The following is a 27,287-nucleotide window of genomic DNA, read 5'->3' on the forward strand; positions in this document are numbered from 1 at the left end:
ATTCTGATTTACTTTTAGAGTTCATGACCTCAAAAGACACTTCCGGGTTAACCTGCAGGTGAGGACAGGTGAAGGGTTTCATGGGGAGAAGAGCCTTTAAAAGGCGTGAACTAGTGTGTTTTTGTGGAAAATTTACTATGGGATGTCAACTGTTTTCGGATGCGGCGTGACATGGATTCTCCATTTGGATTGGAAGTTTTTGTTTTTTTTAACCGATACGAATCGAATTCGGCTATGCTCGCTAGCTGGAGCTAGGCTAACGTCATGGCCACCGGGAGGAGCCGCGGGGACGAAGCCACCTGTGCGCCGCCGACAGGAGCCTCACCGGGTCCCAGGCGAGGTGTGTCTCTGACGGAGGAGGCTTCGCGGGTGCTTCACCAGCCGTGGACCTGTTCCTGAAGGAGGTAATTTATTCCAGATTACTACCGCAAACCCCAAATTTACGCGCGCAAACGAAAACAAAGCAACCTTGCAAAACCAAATTAATCAATATTTAAGACTTTAAAACCACGATGTTGACTTTCTTTCTTTAAAAAAAAAAGTTTAAATGTGTGTTCCAAATATATTTAATACATTTGTTAAAGTTGATATAAAGTTGATATTTGTGTAAATATCGACTTAAGACTTTTTAACCTGCGCAAATCAGCTTCATTTAAAGTGATACGGATCCGACTAATTTAATTTTACGGCATAAACTGGGATTGTTGATCCAATTCTGAAAAAGATTCCACGTGTTTTATCTAAAATGCTTAAATATAACCACTTCCGCAATCTAATCAGGATACTTGTTACCACGCATGTGTGAGGACGCTAAAAGTGTTGATTTCACACCTTTTTGGTTGTATTTGATCATAAGGAAATGAGTCAAATCAACAGTTCACTTTTACGTGAACCTTGGAAACATCGCTGTCATCTTGGGGGAGATTAACGCTGCGCAAAAATGGTTGCGAAACAAGGCGCAGCCACATCTGAAAGGTCACGTCCTTTACCTCGGGCGAAACACACCCATTTGCCTACGAACAAAATCCTCCGCTGTCATTTGAACGGCAGCACAACAGGACCGAGAGGACAAGCCGCCCTCGAGTCAGTCTCTTCAGAAAGCCATTCAGTAAATATCTTATGAATCTTTCCTCAGCGTCCCGCTTCCAGGGGGGAGCCCTGTTTGCACAGACGCTGTTTACATGTTGTAATTTGTCAACAACATTAAAAGGACGCACGGCAGCATCATTGTTCTGTGATTTTGGGGACTGGATTCGGTAGCAAGGATGAGGCTATGCTAACAGCGCTACAAAAACACACAAAGCTGCACATGTGCAGGAATGTGATAAGGACCTGAGGATTATTCATATGTTTGCCGATCATCTCCTTTTCTCTTCCCTTTTCACGTCCATCCTCTCCTCCCCTGCTTCCTGTACTCCCATTTTCCCCCTCTCCTTTCACCTACATCCATGTCCAAGTCGGAGGATGTCTGGTTTATAAAAACCCAGGATAATTTGCTTCACATGAGGCACAGAAATGCATGAAAAGAACATTTACGCAGAGGGTCCGCAGTCAATAGTGCAAAAACCCCCACAAAAAAACAGCTCAGCGGCTGGGTCTTCAGGCTCAATGCTAACTACACTACTGCACTGCATCTGCAATGTGCCAGATATTTATAGCTTTGTCTCAAACCGGAGATGTTTGAACTGACGTCTCTTAGACTTCCAGCCAAACTTGTCACAGCCTTAAGAAAAGCCGCCACTTTTTTTGGCACCATTAGCAACATGCAGGTCTCTTCGACTGCAAATGATCTGTTACTGGCCTGAGCAATTAAAAGTGACGTGTACGTTATGATGGCTGGATCCCACCATGGTATCCTGTGATATTGCAGAGCAGAACTCTTTCGAGATGATGTTTCTGTGTCAGGATCCAGATTGGGCGCCTCATTGTTTCCACCACTCTCTTTTATACAGGCTGTACTTTGACTGTTCCATATTCATCATTCCTGCATTTCCAATTCTAATCTTTTTTTCTTGTTTTCTTGTATTTCTGCTTTCTTGAAAAGATGAACTTTTTCTAACTGTATTTACAGCTGTGTTCTGTCAGTTTTTGTTCAAACTTCTACTTTGCATCGGCGACCTCATTGCCAGAGACAGCGAGTCCAAAACAAACATAATTATCTTTAACTCTCTGCCTCGTGGGTGTATTCGCATCTGAACTCTGTCTCTCGTGTCGTCCGGTGGTTTGGGAAGTGTCCGACCGTCTGGGAGTTCTACCTGTGATCTCCCGCCAGCAGCAGGGTGGGAGGCTGGACTCCAGGCTGACCAGCTGCTCACCAGCTGGGATGAAGGCATCCGATTCTGTAGTTCTGCTCAGAGACGCAATGATCTCGTGTTGAATGTAAAATCAAGTGTCTGTCTGTCGTATTTGTGTCGTTCCTTGGATCTTTAACAAAAGATGGCAGACAAAATAAAATGTTCTGCCTTTGAGTTCAAAAACAAAGGCTACATTAGCATTCGCCGCTGCACCTGTGGTGACACAGGTAGCCCGCCCTGCTTGTGTAGATTTACTCTGTTCCTGCGGGTTTAACCAATATGGCTACATTCAGAAAGCTGTGATAAAGCTGCTACTGGATCTTCTCTCACTGTATCTGGAACTATTACTGACATCCAGTAATCTGGCAATCACCGCTTATGATTCTAAATAGCAGATAAAGTCCTTATGTGCATGTTTTTTTCCTGACATACATGTCTGGCATTATCTTTTATTGTTATTCATCCACACACATTTTAATACTATGATAAACTGTAATGCTAGCCGCTAACCAGACCGTAAGCAGCCTTCTGTGTAAATACACTCAATGAAGTAGTGAATGAGAAGGAATTACATCTTTCCTAATAGTTCAGAGATTATTTCCAGTTATATAGTGAATATAGGGCGGACAAATAGAGCTTCTACATATTTATAAAGCAGAGTGAGTGGTAGGATTTGCTCAGCCTCATAGGTTTAAACTGCAAGCGCTTTCACACAATAGGAGAGAGAGAGCGCGCGAGTGCTCTGGCAGACCTGACCTTATTGTGGTGGAAAATGAATTTCATCTCTTGTCACATTCAAAATTCATTGCTTTTGTGCGGCGGGAGCGAGTCGGGGAAAAGAAACAGTTTATCATCATTTGGCTCGTGATCTGAATGAGCGCCGGAATGACTTGAAATCCACTCCAGTGCAATCCGGTTGCAGTGACACAAATTAGCAGCCAGACGTGCACAGATACTCCCAGACACAGATCGCTTCACTCGGAATTGTCCACTGCAGGGGAGCACTGACGGTTCCATCCGCAGGAAAAAAAATAAAAAATAAAAAAAAAACCTGTGTGGAGTGAAACACGGGGAGACATTTGCTTTATGGCACAGCTTTAATGTCATCTGGAACGCAGAAATACTGGCAACATTCTGGAGGACAACAAGGTGAAATTCAAAAAACAAACCTTAACATGGGCAATTTAGAACACCACGGGAGGAAGAATGCCAAGTACCGGGGTTTATTTGGAAGAACGCTGGTCACAGAGTTGGAATCATGGAGCCACTCAGCCAAGGTGGCCTGCAGAGGCCCTCCAGGACCATTCCCGCCTGGATCCATCTGGGCACGGGCGGGGTGCTGATCAGTCGGGGTCTTATCAGTCACTTGGATGAAGAAATATGATGCTGTGAGACCAGAAAACCCTTCAAACTCTCAAAATCATCAGGAACAATATGCATCTAAAGGCTCATCATAGTTTCCCGATTTACAGAATTGAGCTTCAGTTTCTTTCAGATTTTACCCAAGTTGTTTTCCTAGCCTGGATTAAGCATCCGTGTCTGCTCAGACTGGCTACTGTTGATGCTAATATCACATTTAAGAACTAATGTAAGGGCCAACCACCGAAAACCCTCTATTTTTAGCTCATATACACTCATTTCTTCTCACAATGTGCAATGTAAGAGTTGCTGGCTGGGTAAACAATAGTGTATTTGGAAATATTTTTGAAGCATCAATAAATTGTGTTTAATAAAGTGTTAAAGTAGCTGTGGATAGTGATCCCAAATCAATTAGAGAATTACCACAGAATAGAGGAGGTGAAATTAGGATAACCCAGATCATCTATTAATTAAAGTTGCTGTTCCATTGATATTCCACTTTATTACATCACATCAGCTGCTCACAATTAACCTACACACACACATACACACGTTGTTTTGGTTTGTGCTCTGCTATTATCACATTGCAGTTACTGCATGCAAATAAATAGATTAATAACAGATATATTTAAGAGTAACTGACATGTATAATGAAGAGATGTAGAAGCATGCAGCAGGAAGGGTGTATTCTAGGGATTATTAACGGTGTTGAAGCTGTAGTTAATGGAAAATAGATAGTCACGTAATAGAAGCTGATCAGCATCTCCTTCAATAACATACAGTGAAATGAATACACAGTGAAATGAATAAAACAAGAGTCTCTTCAAAAATGTCCAGTTGTTTCAGGCAGTTCCTGAGTCTCATCACAGCAAATAAAGCACATGAAGTTCACATTCCTTTACAACTAAACATCACAAAGGCAGTTCCAAATCCATAAATTGGACTTAATCAAAGAGATGAATATTAAATCAGAGGAGCTAAGGAGCGAACTCGCTGCCTGAATATTTGTTTTCCTGGGTAGATACGAGCTTTAATTGAAACCCTGGTTTGTGTCTTTGTGCCACCCATCGTCGGAATCTCTGAAAACAAAAGAGGCGACACGTTTAAACCAGCTCGTCGTATATTAATTTCCTCCGTCACACCTGAATCACATCTGAGATGCTCATCTGAGGATCACACAACAGAGAGTCTGGACACAAGACTGCTGGGACGAAACACACCGAGGATGTTGATTCCTCACAGAGGAACTGTGTGTGTGTGTGTGTGTGTGTGTGAGTGAGAGTCGATACCGGTGACTTCAGGACAGCAGTATGAATAGATAAGGACATTAAACACTTGCTTTCCTGGTGCTTTGACCTCGGCAAACATAGACTACAGGTCCCGGCAGCATTCATCTCCATTGCCAATAAGGACAACTTGGCCATTGATGTGGTGAAGATGGGTTCCAGCCAATCGAAAAGTTCAAAGACATCTGCAGGGAACTCGTCTCTTAATAGGCGAGAACTTCAGAATGAAACCAACTTCAATAACAGCAGCTCATTATTGCATCTACAGGAGAGCGGAGGCATTCAGTTTGTTACACGTCCGCCGCTGACGGCACCAACAATGGGCACCGTGGCCATGTGATACGTTCCACCGTTTAAGCCCCGCCCCCTCCGCCGTGCTGTGCAGCGAAGACAGACGCAGCCCGAGGTTGAGGTGTGACACAGGTGTTAGCTGGAAGAGATGGCAGCCGTCAGATTCATTTCCCCCCTCGGAGCAATCGCCAGATCTCCTCGCTCTCATCTTCCAAGAGCGTCTCCACAGAAACACATTTGTCGCGCTTCCGTCCTGTTTTTAATGGCAGCGCGGAGCGATGTGAGGAGACGGGGCTGCCTTTTGTCACTCTGAAAGGGTGACAACTGGCACATTCCTCCAACAGGCTTTTTATGTCCTCACTGTTGGAAGCATCACACAGCAAACCCCAGCTACTCCAACTCTGAATCAAATCGAGCGTTTTTCTGCTTTCATTAGCTCTGGCGTGCAGACACGGACTAACATGCGTCACTTTTAATGCATTTTCAATCAAACATTGTACAGAAACCCGTCAGCTGCTTTGTTTCTCTCTGTGTTGATTGGTGTGTCTCTTGTTGCGGCTTCATTTGCAAACATCTCAGCTTTTTGTGTGCTTCACCCATGAGTTGTGTACAGTGCCGCCCCAGGGGTCGGTTCATGTGTAATTGTAATGACGGATAATACACATTAGCTCACATTACACTGAGCTTTTTACAAGCGACTGGGACGTTGTTGTCGGAGGTTGTTTCACAGCCTGTTTGCCGACAGTTGCACCACTTTTGCCTTCGGGTTGAGGAGCGAAATCTGCTTGGTTACGTTGAGGAGCGAGATGTCGGATTTCTCTCCCCAGCTGCGTCCACAAATTTAGCCCGTCCAGAAAAACTGATGTATTTAAGTGTATAGAGTCTCTCCATGTTTCTGTGGAATCGTAACACCGACAATGACGTGCACGTGTGTCTGAGAAAGCGAGAGAAAGCTGGCAAAGCGAGCAAACATTCACATGCGCTGAATCATTGCTGTACGTCAGATCCCTCCAGGGCCGCGTTCCCTGACATTTTTAATTTCAGATTCATCGCTGTCGTTGTTCCACCTTAATTAAAACAATTATTGTTCAGCGGAACCAGCAGGGTTCTGCTCTGACGGCTGTTGTGCTGCTGTCGCCTGTTTGGTGTAAGAACAGGTCACACTGTCAGTCACACCTGTGTAGATGTGCTAGCTGCCTCTATACCTCCATACACAGAACTTTCTTCAGGCAGACATGAAGAGTTCAAACATCTGGGGGCGCATTTGTGAGGAGGAGAGGATGAAGTTTCTTTTAAATTGAAAATTCCTTATTTGTTAACTCTTGTTTGGCAGCTAATGGTAGCATCTGAGTTCTTTATGGGGGTTTTGTTTTTAATTCGACTTTATTTATATAGCATCTGTTGCAATCACACTTGTCTCCAGGCGCTGGTCCTCAGACAGCCTTCTGCTGCTGGATGGGATGGATGGAGGAGGTGGAGGACAGAAATGGGAGGAACAGATGTCAGATACATTCTATTGTTCACACTGAGTTGGGTAAAACATATTTACTTTTGGATGGATTGTGACTAGACCTTTTTATGATGAAAAGAAACTTCTCTTGGACTTGACCCACAGCCAACTGCGCAGTAAAACCTTTGTATCTACGGTTTTAATAAAACTCACCTGACATGGCCTTGACTTCTGTCCTGTTCTTGAGTTACAGCCACAATAACCTTGCAAATAATGCTGCATCGTTTGCACTCCACCTTTCTGCTCCATTTCTATTGGTATTAATTCAGCTGATATGCTGACCTGAGAGCTTGTGCAGCTTACCTTTGTCCACATAACAGCCATCCGTCACGAGTCAGGATACTTGTTCAGATATGACCTTGTTGAAAACCAGAACTTCTTCAGTGTCTGACTCATGGTGAGGTTTCCATCAGTGGTCTATAAAGGAAGAGCTGCAGATGGAGCGGCAGTCGAATGGAACCCTGCTGAAGTGAAAGTGATGCTGGTTCCCTTCTCCCGTGTTGCTGCACAAAGCAGAAATATACATTTCAGAGAGATCTGGCCGGAGGACCTGGCAGCCGAACCAGCCGCAGGTCCAGGGCTTTGGATTTTGTCGGGATTGGGAGCCAAGAACAGAGGCTCGTCTGTCTCTAACAGCGCAGCAGAGCGTTTTTTTCTTTTGGGGGGGGGGGGGGGGGTGTAACCGGACTTTTTGGAATGAAAGCCTTTATCATTCTCTCTATTTCTTGATTACACGTGCTAACGGGCTTACAGATGACATCATACTCAACAGCAGCGTGAAACAGACAGAAGATGGAAGAGGTGTGACGAGCCTCCGTCAGCCGGAGATTGTGTTTGGCTTCCACTGCCGTCTGTGTGTGCGGGTTTGTGCGTGTAGGTGATGCACATATGATTCGTTGTCTTCTCACTTCTATGAGCTTGTGCCAAAATAAGCTCATTACCATCACAGGAGCCAACGCTGAAATTCAGAAATTCATTAGCTCAACAATTTGCATAGTCCCGCTTGTGTGTGTGTGTGTGTACGTGTGTGTGTGTACGTGTGTGTGTGTGTGTGTGTTCTGGCACACCGCTAGCTTCGCTGCAGGCACTCAAACCCACTCGTACCTGCTACTCTGTCATGGTTTCTTTTCCTCTTGTGTGGTGAATTAAAATGCCCCCCACCCTTCTTCTCTCCTCCTCCTCCTCGCTCTGCTGAAGGTTCGGGCTCTGGTGCGATTCATGTTTAAAGCACTCCAGTCTGAGAAGCACTAGGCTGACAATTATTGCGACAAAGACATGACCGGCGGGGAGAGGAGCTTTAATTGAGTTAAAATTGAGTTTCTGAATAGATCATTGTGTTAATTTTGGAATAAATACAGTGGGTTCCTCGCAGGGTGCTCTCCGGCTGAGGAGAGCAAAGATATGAAATCTTTCTCATCGTTCTTTTTTGTGTTCTGTTGCTTCATCTCTTGCACGGCGGCGTATTCTTTTTCCGTGCAGCACTTATCTGCGATAACGCCGTGATCGATGCCTCGGGTGTAATATCAAAGATTTTAGCCGAGGAAACCGCAGTGCGAACGACGACCTGCGGAGAGTCTCGCCAACGATGACGGCTGCTTTGGTGGTAAATAAGTGTTTATCTCCTCTGCACAGTGTGCACCGAGGCACGTTTGCCTTCATCACTGCTCCAGAATAAGGTGTGATCAAGGCGTAAACGCTGCTAGATCCTGCCGGTACAGGCACCTTCTCACACAGGGTCGACCCCCAGTGAGGTGTCATGCTGCTCCTGGTGTTTGCTCTCAAGGTGAAGCTCTGGGAGGGTGTCTTCGCTGTCTCTGGACTCGTGTTCACAGTGGTTTTAATGGTTTTCTTCTTCTGAGATTTAGAGGCCAAATTGATTTTTGTGGGCTTGTTTAAATCTGACCATCACAGGTTTAAACCATCTGTGGCCTGAAGAACACATTTACACTTGGAAACACTTGAGTTCTGCCTAGTTTGACTTCAGCAGCTGTCCATGTCTCCTCCTCTCTGATATAATTGTTCAGACAGCTATGAAAACCATGGAAACATGGATGGTGTTCAGGGTCTGCTGTGAGCTCCAAACATCCACATATTGTGAGTGAAAAATGTAATGAATATCAGTCATATGTGTGGCAGAAGCATGAAGGCGAAGAGAGTTTTTAGGGCTCTCGCTGCAGTAATCTTGTAATCATCCTCTGCAGACGGAGCTGCCAGAACAAAACCACATGTAATAAATTGCTAATAAACCCGAGAAATGTGATAACCATAGATGTGGTGCTGCACACTTCAGAGAACTGACAGAATGACATTAAACGCAACACTAACTCAACCCTTCACCTATTCTTACCTGTCAAACAATGAGACTCTCAGAATATGGAAGAATGTTCTTTTTGTCCTGAACGGGCCATTTTGTGTCACTGCAGTTTGCCAAACATCTGGTCAATTACTTACAGAAGTCTGGACCAAACTAACCCCATCAAATTCTCTTTTGTATCATTTTTATGTGATTTCACACACAAGCTTTGCAAATGCATTTATTTCTTTTAGAACAAAAGCACCGCTTTTATAATAAAAGCCTGTCTGAAATGTCAGTGGTGATAATATACCTTTAAAATGTACATAGATGTTCTTCTGATCGGAGCCTCTTCAGCAGTAATGGAATTTTAATGATGAATTATGGATGATATTCAGATATAAAACCGCTCTCTGCTTCAAAAATAATTATTTGCAAGCTTTTTTTGCAACTTTAATCCCGACCTTAAATTTCCACACCGCTAAAACGTGACCTTTTCAGTCCCACCTACACGTGTACGTTGGGCTGTTCTGCATCGGCTCCAACAGCCAAAACCACAAATCAACTTCAAATTTGCTCCAGTCAATTCAACTTTACTAATGTATTTATGTAATCAAGATTATCTGATTACAGAAACCCAGAGCCTGACCCCCGAACAAGAACAGCCTTTTAACAGGAAGAAACCTTGAGCAGGACCAGACTCATATACTGGGGGGGCTGTTAAAATTTGAGGTAGAAGAACAGCCTTTTTGGTCATGAGAAAGCACATTTTCTCTTCCTTTTGTTAATAAATTGGAGATATCCCAGCAGATCCTAAAAATCTGCAAATATAGAACAGAAAATGGAAGACCTTTATTAGTCCCACAACGGGGGAGGTTTTTTTTTTTTTTTTTTTTTTTACACCAAATACGCCGGTAATAACGTTTTTTTAAATTGGCCCCCTTCTTATTATTCTTTTTTATAAAGTGGAGAACATAGTGGTGGAACTTGGTGTCCTCTCATGAGACACACGTCTAAGTTTGGGAGGAAAGAACTCCCCTGAGGGAACAGTTGTTTCTCTGCAAAGATAAACTAGCTGATACGACCTTTAACTGCTGTGAGCACGCCAGACAGCTGATTTTAGCATTCTGAGGTCACATGCGACGCCTGTTACCCCCCCCACCCCCACCCCCACCCCCACCCCCCTGAGCTCAGCCTTGCCAAAGGTTCAAAGCTGCCCCGGTATCAGCTCTTATCTGACCCTGCTCTGGTTCTGTCTTTTCTCTTCGTCTGATCTTCATTACACAGGATCCTGGGTCTAATCACTCTGACCCTTCCGACCTGCCTCAGCTTAACACGGCTCTGTCCTGATCCCACACTCATCCCTGCTCCACCTTCCCCTCGTGGCTCCTGGGATTGTCACCGCAGAGTTAATTAAGGAGTTTGACATATTTTTTTCAGGGTCTCTCTTTCTTTATCAGATTTGTTTTGCGAAGTAAAAGGATAGATTTATTGATTCGGCTTCTTGTTTTGTTTCATCCCAACACTTTGGTCTAAAGCCCCGACTGCACGCCGAGTCTGCCGCCCCGCGGTGACGCAATAATCAAAACTCTAAATTATTTTTTAAAATAATAAAAATAAAGAGTTTTTCTCATATCATGCTGTGATATGTGTTGTGATTGCTCGGTAAATTCACGGCTTACGTATAAAATTGTTCTGTGGTTCCCTGCAGGAGGCTTTGAAACCGCTGTCAAGGGATGAAAATCACATTTCTGCTCTGCAGCCTTAATAACCGACGGTTATTGAAAGCGCTCAGCTTTACGCCACATAATGTATAGCTGCTCATGAGCCGTTAGCCAAAAGTTGAACTCCCTCCGTTGATGCTCAGAAATGAAGCAATTAATCGGTTATTGGAACCCTGAGATCAACAACAGATCCAGATGATCTCCTCTTCCATTTAGTGGTGAACCAACCGCTATGACCTGTTTAACAGCTTCTTTATTGTCCAGGCTTTCTGAGATTTCTGAATACCAAGACTGGCCCTTTCTGAGCCACTTATTGATATGGCGATTTAAAAATAATCATAATAAATGTGGGTTTGCATTTCGTCCCAACATGGCTCAGTTCATTACTGCAGTCAGCCACCAGAGGGCAGTACGCGTTTGGGGCTTTTTTTTTGGTTTGCTTTATTTTTTTATTTTTTTTATTTATTTTTACAGATTTCTCATCCAGACAGCAGCCAAAACTGCCATTAGTGTTTTCATCCTTATATCCAAAAGCAAACTACTGTCTGAACTGCCTGTTTAAGTTCCCAATGATGTAATGAGGGCAGCATTTTTGGGATGCATCGACACGCACACCTCTCAAAAGAATGGCGGCTAAAATTTGTCGTTCCTAACTCCAAATTTAAACCCCCCCTATGCCCAACTTTGTGAGGACATGAGGCAGGAAGCAGCTCAGATGGCCACACGTCTAATTCCGATTCATGGTCTTTATTACAGAAGAAAGGAGCGCAGATCCCACTTCCTCCTCGCTGCACAGCTCGCCGAGGGCTGCAGATGAAAATCTAATAAAAGGCAGCAGCGAAAGTGGCTCCATGTCAGTGTAATACATCGGGGTTAAATGGGAAGGAATTGGCTTTAAATTGAAGTGATTTGCGTGTTTTAGCCCGCAGTTTTGCTGCCACAGCTGCAATAATTGAATTACTTCAAAAATCAGAGCGGACTGAATTTTCACTCTACACACTCACACACACACTCACACACACACACACTCACTCACATACTCACAGATGTTATTTTGGAGATGCGTCTCTGCTTTCTTCTCTTTCACTGCAGTGAGACTGCTGAGGATAAGCCAGATCAAACACGGCACCGGTTAAACCACAGCAATTACACTATCCACCTGAGGGAGGGCGAGGGGAAACGGAGGGCTGGGGGGGGGAGGCTGAGAGTGGGCGAGCGAGGCGGGCCCGGAGAGGGAGTGCGTGAGAATAAGTGTAAATGAGAACAGTTTGGAGATCAGGAATTCAGTGCACGGTGGGGTTTAAATGGGTTTGGAGAGATGAGGATTGTTGAGGTAATCCCTTTTAATCAGGTGATCCACCAGCGTCCTTTATGTTATGATGTAATGTTTTCCATACGAAGCAGAAGCTTCTTATGGGTTTTTAGTTTATCTGAGGAGATGAAACTGGCTACAAGTGCTCCCGTCTGGTGGATGCAAACATTATTAATCGCCCCCCCCCCCCCCACCCCCATCTTGCTAGCATGAGTCGTGTTTTAACAACCTTAATAAGTGGAATAAAAAGGTGTCAGATTGAGTTACCACGTTTCTGCTGTTGTGCCGTAAAGTGCATCACAATACAGAGGAGAGAATGAATAAACGGCATGAAAGAGGAAGATTCTCCTCCTGTAATTAAAGGAAAGAATTTATGCATCTCAGGAGATTTTCACACTGCAGTTATTACTTTCTGAAGTGGGGGAAATAATCCCATCTGCTGGAAATGAACACAAAAATTCTAGTTTCCTGCAGCCGGAGATCAGGTCAGACGTGGACGTCGGCTGGACGGAGACGGTCCAGACACTGAAAGACAGAAATGTCCTGCTCCTATTTTAAAATGTCACCTTAAACAGCTGGGATTTGCTAAGATTTCACCGCTTGGTCTCATGTGATGTGAAGTCGGTTGCCGTAGCAACGTTTGTCCTGTTATTCGGCTGACTTGTCTGGTGCGTGTTGTTGATCTCAATAACGTTCTGTTATTAGTAGTTGGAATATTACAGTTGAGAAAGTCGCCAAACAACCTTTAAAGGTGTTGCAATGTTTCTTTTTTGAGCAGAGCTGAAGCAGAAATCTAAGAGTGGCTGGAGAATATAACGTGTCAGCGTTTGGCAACTCTCTCATTGTAATTAAAAATTAAAATCGTCAAATTAAATTGGATCAGCAGATATTTCCTTCGCTACCTGAACGCATCTAAATGTTTTTAATCATTCAAAACAGACTGATAATTGTTTGTATGAATATTTGACTATAGAAGCTGAAGTCGTTTCATTTAAAACACATCAAGTCTGAAGGAAACATCAGAAAAAGACTCAAGCCGCCATTCTTGATTTCAGTCTCAGTGGTCTGTTGCTAAAGCAGTGCTCAAGGGCAAGGATTTTTACCGACAACTGATGCTGCACTTGTTTTTCCACTTCAAGCTCAGCAAACACTTGAAAAATCTAAATCAGTGCATCCTTTTGGAAGTTTTCCTCTTCCCATTTTTAGCCCCGCTGAAAAGCAGTCTCTCTCTCACACACACACACACACACACACACACACACACACACACACACACTTTATCTATTTATTTCCTAATTTCATTTGAAACTTGTCACCTCGGCTCAGCACAGGTTTTCACTGAGAATCATTTTCCCGTTTTCAGGTTTGTGGCGACGGCGTGAAACACGGCCCGCCGCGTCAGCCGTCCCGTTTTCCGTCCTCTTTCATGTCCGTGCGTGTTTTTTTAAGAAGGAAACTCTTATTCATGGGTGAAATAAAGAGTTTTGGCCCGTGAAGGCTTCAGAGACGACCTCCTCCAGCAGTACGTCTGCTGGAAACACGTTTATGAATATTTTATCCGTGAAAATAATGCATACATTTAAATAAAACTGCCTGCAGATGTGGGAGATTTAGGATACCACCTTTTTTTTTTAAGTGGGTTCTAGATGCTCTCCACCCATGTAATAACGATGACGACAGTTCCGTTTATTTTTCAGGGTGGAGGCAAAAATCGGCTTTAAATCACCCTGAATATATCGTGATTAAACATCCATTTTTCGTTTTTTTTTTGTTTTTTTACCAATTCAGCTTTTTCTCCACCTTGTAAAGACGTAGAGCTTTGGAACAAAACCTCAGTAACGGTAGGTTAGCTGTGAGCGGCTAACATTAACCATCCATCCCAGCGGGGTCGCAGGGGGCGGAGCCTATCCCAGCAGCCTTGGGGCGAGAGCTGGGGCCCACCCTGGGCTCCTCTCCTCCGCTCTCACAGATCTTTGGGACTTCCCCGTAGACCAGAAGATGCTTCAACTCTCATCCAAGAGGCTTCTCCAGTTCTGAGGAAGAGGCCACCAGAGCCCGCAATCACGTCCATATTCTTCAACACCAGCTCATCGCAGGACTCACACACAGAAACAAACAACCAGACACACCAAAGGTCACTGTCGGGTCACCAATAAGGGCTTTCCTTGACTTTCATGCTGTGAGGCAACAGTGCAGCTCTAATCTATGGACTCCACTCCTATAGAGCCAGTATATACGTACGCAGGGTACCAACATGGGCCTCTCTCTTTCTGTCTGTTTCTCACACACACACACACACACACACACACACACACACACACACACTAAAGAATACAGTGCACTTACGGAATGCCTGCAGTAGACAGACAGAATTGGCTATTATGAGCCATTAGAGACAATTTGCAGTCATTATGAGCACTCCCCTGTGTAAATGGGTATCATTGTGTGAAACGCATCGGTACAAACTTGTCCAACTGTCAGGAATAAGTAGAGCGAAGGCGACAGGCGGAGAGCGGGGATGTATGGAGGGAGGAAATTGGGAGGAGGACAAAGAGAGATTCCAAACTGGCGGAGGGAGAGAAAGAGGCCAGGAGTGGTTAGAGTCGCATTCTTATTGACAATAGTCACCTGAGCCGGGTTATTGTTCTACTGATCAATCCGAGATAAGAACCTATCTCCGGTCGATCTCATACGCTCCCCGCCGCCACCCAAGGCCAAATAGGAAACCAGCGAGTTCAGGAAAGTGCACGTCTGAACTGCTGCGGGTTGTAATGGGAAACAAAGGTGCTGTTGATTCCTCTCAACAAAGACGCTGGAGAGGAGCGCAGAAAGTTCGCTTTGAGTCTTATTGTTTGATCATTTAAGGTCATGCCTGCGCGCCAACGTGTGCTTCCACCATCAAGCCACGTGAGGAACTCGCTTTATTGTTCTCAACATAAAGATGTCTTTGGAACAACATGAGTTTACTCAAAAAGTTGCGTAAACACAGAATTATGTGAAGTTTGGATTGCCGTGACCTCCGTCTCAGCTACAGGGAAAAAAACAATGCAATTTTTTGTTTTCTTTTAAGCCACGTGAACATAGCAGCATTCTCCTCTAAATGAGCTGGTTATTGTTAAAGATTCCTCCCATAAACACACCTCAAGTTCAAGATGGATTAGCATAAAGCAGCCAAAATTAAACTCTTCTCGTTTACAATTATTCAAGCTGTTTAGTGTTCGTGCGCCCTCATAATACGCTTCAGTTTACATTAAATACAACATCCATGAAAGGAAAATGACGTTTTTTTCAGTGACGCTGGGTCTGATTAGCATCGTCTGAGGCAGCACGACCCTCGAGGGTGTAGCTTCTGATGGGGGAGGAACTGTCTGCACACCTGGACATCTGTTGGATCACCTGTTGACCTGGTGAAACACGGCAGACGGCTGGTTTCCCCGGGCTGGGCGCATCGCCATCATCCTGGAGGCGTGTGCACAAAACGACAAACGACAGAGTTGCATCATCTCTTGATGATACAAGCGTGAGAAGCGAGACTGTCCCCGTCTCATCCGTCACAATTTGGCGCGAAATGAGAGCGCGGCGAATCGCCAGTCGTGCAGGGAAGGTGATTGGCTGTACCTTGATCTCTGCGGGATCCCAACGCTCCCCTCGCCATGACCGCCCTTGGTTTGGGCTCTGCAGCAGCCTCCCCGAGTGACTTTGGTTGTTTTGGTTCGATATTTTCTGCACTGTTGCAGCTGTAACGACCAGGTTTTTCTTGTAGCTGCTTCAGGGGCAGCGACCGACCAGAGTTCCGCCTTTCAATTGAGCGTTATTGACTAGTAATGTTATTTTCTCCAGTCAGAACTGTTTTGCCATAAACCATATTTAGTTTATCCCTCAGGTTAGGAGCTCATGCAGCACCTAATGTAGCACAGATGGAGGAGAAAAACATGAGCTTTCTTTGTTTACTGACTGTAATGCTATTAAGCTAATACTTTACTGTACCCACCCATACAGGGGTGGAGAGTGGCCTCATGGGTATCAGGAACTTCTCCTCCAGTCATTTAGATCCAGCCACATACCTGTTTCTGCTCATCTGCTGGAGACAGGCGTGTGGATGTGTCTCCAAGCTGCAGCTGCTCAGAGATCAATCCTGCCAGACAAAGAAAGACAAGCTGCTGTTCAAGTTTCTCACTTTTGTGCTGATTTGTCACTGAAATCTGCTTTAGTTCCTCTGGAACGTGTGCAGCTCGGATGTGTCCTCTGGCACCCTGACTTGTTTTCCATCTTTACTGTAAACTGCGGCCAACTGTGAAGTCCTGAAGTGTTCGCTTAGAAACACAAATCTATTTGGAATGCAGGCTAAAATTAAGAAGAAAAAAAAAAGCAATCTGTGGCTGCAGAACTCCAAAGTGATCACCGTTCCCTGCTTTTATTTGTTCACATAGAGATATTTGGAGTAGCCTCAGACATTAGTGAAGCTGGACCTTGAAACTACATTCACTTTTCCAGCTTCACAAGTCGTTTTTTCACCAAAATGCATCATGATTGAACATTTTTCTTTTCTTGCTTTTTAAGACAATTGTAGCTGCATCAGTCACTGGTTCATGAGGAAACATATTAATATTTATTTATATTCAGCGATTCTATGATCAATAAGTCGAGAAGGGAACGATCTCCCCGGTCCCGGTGCATTATTGGATGCGGTTGGAAATAAACCTGCCGCACATGTGAGGCTCCTTCAGCCAATTAAGTGCAATCTATGGAAGGATCCTTGCATCTGCAAAAAAGGATGTGGCAGTGTGTAATTATCCCTGCACACGGAGCAGCTTCACCGCTGACCAGGTTTCTATTTCCACCAGCCAGGAAGACCTTCCTCCTCCTCCACCTTCTTTGTTGAATGTTTGGTGAGCTCCACTGCTGTGACTTGTTCAGTTGTGAATATATTAATAGCATTCTCTTAAAAATGTCCCAGCAATAAAAAAAAGATAAAAAAATAAATCAACTTTTGCTGTGCAAACTTGTTTCTCATCCACGTCCCTGCAGGCGCAGATTTTCTGTGGTCTGACCTCAAAACTTTTCCTCGGATCCACGCACGCCCCCGCAGTTTCAGGGCTCAGCTCACTGGTCGACACCACATCTGGCATTCTATTAGTTGAGTAGCTTTTCATGATGCTGTTGCACAATAAAACCCCGGGAGGAGAGGAGAAGAGCTGCGAGCAGCTGCTTCAGAAGTGAGCAGGAGCGGCCCAGGCGCAAGGAGAAGGCAGGAGGTTGGAGAGCTGAAAGGCTCTCGGCCTGAAATCTTTGCTCTTCAACAAAAATACCATAAGCATAGCGATATGAACCACACCTGTGATGGGCTGCGGCCACTTTTGCTGCCCTTGCTGGTTTTTCCTCAGATAAATCAATAAACGCTATTCAGTGAAGTGATGAGACACTGATGTTGCCATGGTGAAAGGAGAATAAAAAGTCTTCATTGAGGCAAAGCAGCTGATTTACATTAACATCTAGAAATGTCACAGTTCAGCTCAACTCAACAATGCTAATCAACATAGCAGCAATTAGCATCCTGCAAGTTGGTGGTCGAGAGATTTTTTTCTTTAATCGTGTTTGTGTGTTAGTAAAGTTGGGGGGGAGGAAGTCGGCCATGTGAAGCGAGAAGTTTCTAAGTGTGACGCTAAATTTGTTTAGCGGAGGTGACGGGTTATTCGGCTGTATCTGCCTCCCGTGTGGACGGACGCAAACAGTAGACAGCTCCTTATCTGCAATTGTCACAGTCACTTTTATCATCCCTTCAGGAACAAGTTAATTCACAGCATTCCTGAGAGTTTTGTCTTCCCTTGTGCTCTTCATCGTGTGCTTTGCTTCTCCCAAACACTAGCTTAGCATTGTTGTTGTCCCAGACGAAATCGTCCTGCTTGCATTCCTGCTTCTTGTCTCTCTGTGACCCTAAAGCCTGCTTACCAGGACGTCAACGGTTGGATTCATGTAGAATGATGTACAAACTTTTGTCTTTCAGACTTTCGCACATGTCGTGTGCGGCCAAATCCGTCACCAGGCTGCCTGGAGGAAGGAGACAGCAAAGTCGAGCGATTGAAACTCTCCTCCATCCCACTCTGTCCACGGAGAGCAGCACCTGGGACCAGCATAACAAAGCGGAATACGGAGATTCACTATGCAGCAAATATCACCACACTGTATCTGAAAATGGGATCAAATTGGATCTAAATCTGTGTCCGTCAGCTTAACCTTGAAGCTCCTCACAGAAAATATAGTTTTCCTGCTACTGCGGCAGTGAACTGGGGCCTCTGTAGTCAGACTGGCTCTGAGAGTGATGCGTCAGTCTCAACCTGTGAGACATTTCTATTAAATATAAAGAAGATATGAACATTTCACATTTAGTTTGACCAAACTATAATTCAAATAATTAAAGCCTGTTATATAAGCAATAACCTCTTGCTATTATTATAGCACATTCTTTAAAAGTTGACTTTACAATTATTGATTCTTCAGAGGTCTCAGATAATCCTGGAAGCACATTAAAGGAAATAATGACTGTATTCAGCCTGAGTGACAGCGGTTGATGCTCCTGTTGATGGTGCCCCATCAGAGGAGGGATGAGCTTTGCTATTATCCTTCACAGATTTGGACCTTCAGGTTCGTAGGGACGCAATATTCCTCCCAAATCAACCCTGTGCGACCCCATCACTGGAGGAGATTCGGACTTTGATTGGTTGCTCAGTTTTAGGCTTGATTTAATGCTTAAAAATCTTCACTTGCCAGCAAATTATAGGCTGAATGATTTCTCTCAGATGACCTTCAAGAAACTTGGGATGCCCCCAGAAGAGCGGGACCATGGGCTGGGAGGGGGGGGTCTCTGCTCGGCCGACTACCCCTACGAACCGACTCAGGTATCTGCCTGCTGCATTAGGCTCATTACCAGATGTAGATGAGCAGACACAAACCTGGTGACTGGGTGTCGCACCACTCCGTAATAAGCTAATAGATCTGCTTTGACGGACATGTTAGTGTTTGTTTGTGTTGTTGACACAGCACTGGCTCCCAGCGCACTCGCCACTTCACACTGAAACTGATGGCGGCCTGTCAGCAGCGCTAACGTCAGATCCGCTCCTTCTCTTCCTGCACATTTCCCTCTCCCCCTCTCGCCGAGCTGTCAGAGCCGCTCACGTCTCTTTTCTCTGACCGCGCCGGCACTTGTTATTCACTCCCTCTTCGGCCTCCTCGTCATTCCCATTCAGGCGGCCTGCTCTTCATCAGCACCGCGATCAATAAAGCCGCTCGGTCTTGACAAATGAATTTGTTGGTAAACGCAGCGCAGCCTTGAGGCTCGCCGATAATGAGCACATTACCGTTCCAGCGCTCGCTCCTTCGGACTGTAAGGCTTCAGCCGGGATTCCTCAGGGAACAGAGATGATCCAAAAAATAAATATTTGGGCCTCAAAGACTCGCTCATTAAAAATTGATGTTGCCTCCGGCTCATGAGTCAGAAGGTTGTAGTGTCCATGTGTAAATCTATTAATTAGACTGCTGCTTTAAGGATAAAATATGGATTTTATGAACTTTAACGTGAATAGCAGAAATGTCCATGAGGCCAGAGGTAATTGGACATGAGATGGTCCTCACAGGAAAGCATCATATCTGGGCTCAATGGGGCTGGGGGAGACGTTCTGTTGGGACGTGAGTAACACACCGAGGAGCCCAAGGAAACCTGAGCTGTGAGCAAGAGAAGTGAAAAGCTTTGAGGAATATCTCCAACCCAAGTGGAGCAGTTGTGTAAATATTCTCAGTTGCAGTCCAAAACACCCTTTGGTGTCTTTAACGGGCCGCTTTTTGACTAAAGTTGATGTTATTCTTCTTTGTCTGAAAGTTCCTCAGCGCCTTTAAATTTTGCAGTAATATGTTTGACGTTCACTTCAAGATGTGTGTGTGTGTGTGTGTGTGTGTGTGTGTGTGTGTGTGTGTGTGTGTGGCAACGTCATATCTGCAGCTTCAGCTGTGAAAACGTGTCAACAAACCGTCTTTGTTCTGCCGTTGCCTCGTGGGCACCCAGATTGGCACCTTTGATTTCATTTTCAGCTCTTTTCCTCCAGAAAATTCAGAATCACGTAATAATAAAACAGAAAGTGGGCTATTTTTTGTTTGTTCGTGGAGTTTTTTTTGTTGTTTTTACAGTAGATTAGGACCTGAGCCAGAACCCACCCGACCACCCGGTGGTGCAGCTAATGACTTTGTTGCTGGACTTTACTGCCACAGCACTAAAAGTCTGAGACTGAACTCTTCTCCAGATCCTCCACATCTGTGTTTATTCCCATAAATGCTCACAAACACTGAGCGGAGGGGTGACGATGAATTATGAGGCCAGAAATCCAAATGTCACCTTGTGTCACCTTTTATGTCGGCAGCAGCGCAGCAGAGTATTAAGACTAATCAGCGGAGGCAGATACAAAACAAGGGCCTTGGAAAGAAAGGCTGGGAGCAGGGAACAGGGAACGACCTTCCTCCACGGCAGAGGTCAGCCCGCATGGCCCAGCCGTGAGGCTTGTCGGTGCAACACAAGCGCCAATCATCTGGAAGCGCTCGGTCAAAGATAAGTGCACATGCTTTGGATTGTGATTCCTTCTGCAGCTTAATACCGCCTGATCAGGATTGAAAAGACTGATATAGAAAAGGTTTGAATTGATTAGAACCCTGAGGAAAATCACAGAGGAACCCGGACTGATAATTATAGAACCTCCGAGCGAAGAGAGAATTCATTTCAGTGGTGACAGAGACGATGCCGTCTACGACTCTCTGTTCAGGAGGGCAGATGAGCATATCTGGATCAAAGGTGCACGTCGGTGGTTGATGACAGTGCTGAAGAAAACCACTGGTGAGATGACGACTGAACCCTTAAGTCTCCTTTGATCATTAGCATTAATATCAGTTGACCTTTAACCTCAAAAACTGAATCCCTGAATCTAAGCAGACAAATGCGCAAAAATATGATTGCTTGGAGAACACATTGCTTTAAACAAATGCCAAGTTGAGATCACTTGACCTTTGACCTTAATCAGTGTCAGCAGGTTGTCCTTGAAACAGCGTTGATGGCAAAGCAAATTTTACAGAGAAATCCTGAGACACAGGGAGGTGGTGGTGTAGTGGTTAGTGCCGGTGCCTCCCACTTAGTAGGTCACTGGTTCCAGGCCCTCTGGGGCCAACTTTTAGGAAAACCCAACCTTTCAATGGTTCTAAAAAGACAAGAAATAGAAATTAAGGATTAACGTGGGTATGTTGCTGAACAGAATAATGGCAACTCTGATTTCCACCTCAATAAGTGTAATTGAGACACTTGTAATCAAGTGTTTTGTGGATATTGATGACATTGCTTATGTGTTGCTTCATGAGGACTAATGTTGTCGGCTGTAGATGGTCATATTTGCTGTAGATGGTCATATTTGCTGTAGATGGTCATATTTGCTGTAGGTTATGTTTAATGTGATGATCAGTGCACGTCAATGCTGAAATATGTATATATGCAATATGTAATTGGATTTATCCTGATCAAAAATGTTTAATGTAGACTAATAATAAATGTGCCCCAAAACATCTGGTTCAGAGGCATTAGTAGCTGAGCTCATCAGTCCAGTCCAAATCCTCGCCACGTTTTCTGTTCTCCCCGGTGGAAACTTTTTAAGAGATTTCCACCCGGTCAGACAGAAATCCTGGAACTGGAGTACGGACCTGGAAAGATTTGCCATCCTGCTCTGAAAATATAAATCCACACACAGATGCAGATGTTTGCATCTTCAGAAGAACGACACAAACGTGGGTTTAGACAAAAACCCAGAATATAGAGAGAGTCAGAGTCATTTACTTATATAAGTTCTTATATATTTTATTTAGATTGTGAATTACATGTTTAATACTTTGTGTCAGTGCGACATTTCTATACTTTACACAAACAACAGGAAGGACAGAAGAATTCCATCCATTTATATTTATAATCTTTATTATATTTATAATACATCATTGTGTGAAGACGCAGCTTGCTAGTTTTGTTTAAGCCTGTTAAGTTGCAGGACGAGACAGCGGCGGTGACTTTCTATCCTGGACGTCAACGCCTGTGCAATCATCTACAGGCACGCCCACTCTCTGACCTGTCCACCACCAAGAGAAACAGTCCCAATTTCCAGCATCTGCCTGTTATATGCGAAAAGGATGAGATCAGCAGGACCAGAGTGTAGGCTGTGAATACATAAACACGTAGAGATGCACAAAATAATGTATGTGGCTAATTTAGCAGCGCTGCCCTTGCGCCTCTTATCGCTGTGAAGTGGAAAATGAGGTCAAGGGAGACACATCCACAGAGGAACGAGTGGGAACGCTGAAAAGGATGAGCTGTTCGAAAATGGTGGTGGGGATCGGGGTGGCTGAACCGCACACATGGAATTTCGAAAGGTGCCTAAAAGGGTGATGGAGAGAGGAAAGAAGAAAGGGGAGGAGGTCAGCATTAGTCATTCTGTCTGTACTCACAGGACGGAAATTCTGTGGCCTTTAGCCTCCTTTAGATTAGCCCCTCAGACCTGTCAATCAAACTGCTCAGCTCCGTTTCAAAGTGAAAAAGTCAGAAATAAATGACACCTGCAGGGGCAATCCTCACAAACAATCCACTAAAAGTAACATTTGCTATTATATCTGGTTAGATGTAGATGCTACACCCAGGGGTGCCTTAAAAGTTAGCAGTTTAAAGTGCAGTAACGCACACGTGCTTTCCAGTTGCGAAGTCTCCTTCCGTTATATTGCGCTGTCATGCTTCTCCACCATTTGACCTGGTGTGTCTGGTCATTTACAGGCCAGGGAACCGAAGCGGAAATGCTTTTCCTTGTCCGCCTGTTCCTGTGCTTGTGTTGTAACGATGTGAGTGAAAGGCGCGCAACAGTTGAGGCCGTTTTTTGTGTTGAGCGAATTTAGAACCGGGGTCGGTCTCTCATTTATTCCCCGTCTTGTACCGCTCGCCGACCCCGTCCTCTGCCATCTCACCCAACCTCCATCCCTAATTCTCTTTATCTCTTCTCTCCGCCGGCCACGCTGACTAAACAGAAACTAGTTGAGGTGTGTGTGTGGGGGGGACATGTCAGCTCAGATCCGTTCGTGTCACATCAGCCTCAGATATTATCCCCAAATGGGGCGGAACAGCAGCAATCTCTGTTAGCATTCAGCCGATGATCCCCAAGCCTAGAGAGTTCCAGCTTTGAATGACTAAGATGACAATGTGTGTGTGTGTGTGTGTGTGTGTGTGTGTGTGTGGGTGGGTGGGTGGTGTGTGTGTGTGTGAAGGGATGCATTGTGATGGATGCTGGCAGGCGTAGCTGCCCACACACATTTAGTACTTCTATCCTTTTGGGGACTCTCATCGGCGTAATGACTTCCCTCACCCCAACCATCGGGTCTAATTCCCTAACCCTCACCTGACCTTAAGCCTAAAAGCAAGTTTTAACCCTCAAAAAGATCGCTGACGTCGTGAGAAGCCGACAGAATAACATCACTGTGCAGACTAATTTTGGTCCGCGTTTTATAGCATTATTATATAGCATTATATAGCATGTACAAGATCTCACACCATTCATTTTCACGTCATCTATACACAGTTTTTGCAATGGCGTGACAACAAGCGACATCACTTCTTACAGCGTGCGCAGCCACATATCGCACACTGCAGACCAGATCTCAGATCTGGAAAATAATGAATTTGTTGCGTAATCTGCGCCCTCTCACGTGTCCCTGCTGCCTCAGGACAACAGGACAACCAGGCACACTGCGGAAACAAAGAGGAATGAAGCCTCTCATGTGAATGCAAGTGGATTTGGTGTCCTGAGTGCACAGGAAATCAAATCTCTTGACACCGGATAGCAAGACAGCGTTTATAACCTGGGAGAGGGCCTGGACACCTGATCCTGGGGGGGATATAGACGGCCTGTCAACTGGATCATGCTACACGCTGCACGATCGTCCATCTGAATGAACGTTTCCATTTAAAACTGCTCGTTAGCCCAGCTTTTTAAAGTGCGTCTCCGTCCGAACTCGCTCAATTGATTTGGCTCCGAGACCACGTAAACCCGGTGACTGGCGGACATAAATAGCTGCCTTTTAGCTCTTATGTCACTCTCAGCCGGCAGCGGGGCTCTGATAGCGAGTGTCAGGGCTTTATGTTTTATTCACAGCTTGGTCACCTTGAATGAGACAGTTGAAAACAAACATGCTGGGGAGCCGCAGAAGAGAGTGAGAACAGTTGTCAATAACCACAGGCTGCACATGAAGCAGCTCTACCAGCTTCCATCTGAATGTAAATGTGAGCGGCTTTAAGAGATAGGGCTCCTGTCCTTGTAACCCTGTGAGTGTGTGTGTGTGTGTGTGTGTGTGTGTGTGTGTGCGCCTCCCCGGTGGTCCTAATGAGGTGGGAGGGTTTTTCCAAATGCTCCTCTACAACCAAATTTGTTTTTAGGTGCTTCACAGAAACCCAGAGTGAAAGGGCAGCACCAGGAAAAACTGCTTTTTAATAGGAAGAAACCTGGAGCGGGACCAGGCTGACACGGGGAGACTCTCCTGCTGATGGACAGCTGGGAACAAGAAGAGGGGAAAACAGGTACAGACGCACTGTCAATTGATAGATAAAGAGTGTGTGTCTGTGTTTGTGTGTGTGTGTGTGTGTGTGTGTGTGTGTGTGTGTGTGTGTGTCAGAGAGAGCGAGAGTGGCTGAGTTATGTCTCTCCATCTGTCCTGATGCGTCTCTAATGACCCAACAAGGACTCCGTGTCACAGCCTGATGAGCACCTCTCCAGACTTATAAACAGTCCTCACAGACTGTACAAACAGCTACAACTGCTCTGCCTGTTTTCTAGTTTTCCTCCAGCCAATTCCCACATTATTCCCGTCGGCACCTGGACCGACGAGGCCGTGCGAGATGGAACGATCACCTATTGACTTTAAATGAATGCGCCTGGGAGCCACAGAGCTGACACACAACCATGAATCCAGAGGCGAGACGGAGAAAGGAAATGAAAAGAGGACAGGGGACAGAGACAGATCTGATTGTGTTGGTCTTCCTTGCTTGGCTGCCGCTGTCTCCGCTTGTCTCTTCATTTCCATTTTGATAACAAGCTAATTTATTTACGTCCCACAGAACAGAGGCAGACAAGTGTTGGAAGAAAAATGGATAAGGCCAAAGAACACACACACACACACACACACACACACACCTGTGAGTACACTCGCTCACTTCTCACCTCCTGCACCATCTTCTGATTAAACCAGCAGCATTTTTAGCTACTTGCGAGGACCGCAGCTCATCCCGATCTCGTCTCTCGTCCTCTCGTTCTCTCTCAGTCTCTGTAGTGGCAGATTTAGGAGACATTTAAATGTCAACCAGGCTGTGGTGCAGGACTCAGGTCCCAATTTTTGCGTAATGCCACTATTGAGGAAACACTTTACTTATGTCTCACGCGTCGTTCGTTTTCTCAGGAAGAAATAGACAAACAATCAATTTTGAATCAATGAAATGTGTGTTTTTATTTACAACAGAATACTGGAGTGACTTACAGAAGCTCCGTTCATGAGGAAGAGCCCCGAGCATCACGCACCCATCATGCTCCAACACTTTCACTTTCGTTTTTGCTGCCGACACCCTTTTAAGCAATAAGATAAACAAAGTAGACAGATGTTGATGGCAACTGTCCCAAAAGCACAGATACATGATACTGAAACTGACTGATTCAACATCCCACCACCATAAAGGCCCGTTACGGCGCACGTGATGTCAGTGGGGTCAGCACACGTGCGCTTGAACTCACCGTGTTGCATCTTTCTGGTTGGCTACCTTCCGCCGTGTCCCGCCCACATCTGGCATCCGGACGCTCCGACAAATCCAGGAGGCAGAAACACAGTAGACAGAGTTCAAATGGATTCACTCGGCATTTGACAGATACTGGAAATGGATTTTACCGCCTGTCAAAACAAACAATGCTTTTCCGCTTGAGGTTCACTGAGGGACAGCCGGGGGGGATTGAGATGGATGGTGGATAGAGCTGAGCTGCCTCGCCATCGACTCCAGCCCCCCCCCCCCTCTTAATGCCTATGGATCACGTATGGGCCAACACACGCACACCAACATGCAAGCACGCATGCACAGACCCAGAAATGCACTCAGCTGTGTGAGGCGCTCCTCTGTCCCGCGGCAGCTTTGACTCACGGCGTTGCACGTGCTCACCGCCACGTCAAGTAATCAATTACAGGTAAACCGTAGACCAGGGTCATGTGACCTGCAGCCAACATGGCCGGGAAAAGAACCACTGTGGGTTCATTCACAGTATCAAGCAGGTGAAGGTTTTACTGTGTTGTGGCGCGGCTCTCCTGACCACCAGCAGGGGGCGCCCCAGCTCTTTCATTTACAAGACCACAACACAGGAGTCTTCTACTTATTTATTATTACTTGTTTAAATTATTAGTGTTAGACAGCACATTCTGTTTGTGTTTGGCTTGTTGACCGGTCTACGTGCAGACTGTTAAATTCTCCCGGTGGTGCTCAGTAACAATCCGTCACTTTCCTTCGGGGGGGGGCGTTCAGCTTCATTATAGATTCTGTTTTGTTGCTCTGGTTTTTTCGCCTAAAATAACTAAAACGGGCAAACTGGAAGAAGAACGGGCGATATTAGCGCTGTGATCATTGTGCACGTCTGTAATGGAGGAAGACAATGGATCCTTCAGATCACTGTGGCAGAGACATGTGGACTCAAGAAGTTATATAAATATGTAAATCATTTGCAAATCAAAGCATTGCAGTGGCTGGAGCGCTTTTGCTTTGCTTTCAGATGTTTTCCTGTTTGAGAATTGAGGTTTTTTTAAGTACCTGCACTCACTATTAAATCCTGCTAGTTAAAAAATGGAAGGTCGTTAACTTGTGTATTTAAAGTGCTGATTCAAAATGGGCAGGTAGTATTTATTTAGGATATTTGCCTTAAGTTCTAAAGAGCTTTTCCATGTTGGCCACGCCCACTTAAAAGTTCTGACCAATCACAGAGTAGTTCAGGGCCACCAGACGATCAGGCTGAGAACTCCAGTACCGTCAGGGGTCAAGGGTCAATGACAGATGACCTCTGTATCAGAGGAGCAGCCACTTCCCCACCTGTGTTACAGGGTCCCCCACCTGTCCAACTGTCTCCGCCCACTTCCTGCTGTGT

At 45.2% G+C, this 27,287-nt stretch overlaps 2 long non-coding RNA genes across 2 annotated transcripts; one reads left to right on the forward strand and one right to left on the reverse strand.

The window, feature by feature from the left end:
• LOC130516803 (uncharacterized) lies at window positions 1–26,995 on the forward strand. The gene is made up of 4 exons (XR_008947588.1): window positions 1–404; window positions 18,074–20,944; window positions 24,557–24,697; window positions 25,633–26,995. It is a non-coding gene; the product is annotated as an uncharacterized LOC130516803 (long non-coding RNA).
• Window positions 21,924–25,634, reverse strand: LOC130516806 (uncharacterized). The gene is made up of 2 exons (XR_008947591.1): window positions 25,338–25,634; window positions 21,924–22,254 (listed from the first exon to the last, which is right to left on the reverse strand). It is a non-coding gene; the product is annotated as an uncharacterized LOC130516806 (long non-coding RNA).
• Window positions 26,996–27,287: the final 292 nt, after the last annotated feature.

This window comes from Takifugu flavidus, chromosome 20 (assembly GCF_003711565.1).
Source record: "Takifugu flavidus isolate HTHZ2018 chromosome 20, ASM371156v2, whole genome shotgun sequence".
Classification (NCBI taxonomy): Eukaryota; Metazoa; Chordata; class Actinopteri; order Tetraodontiformes; family Tetraodontidae; genus Takifugu; species Takifugu flavidus.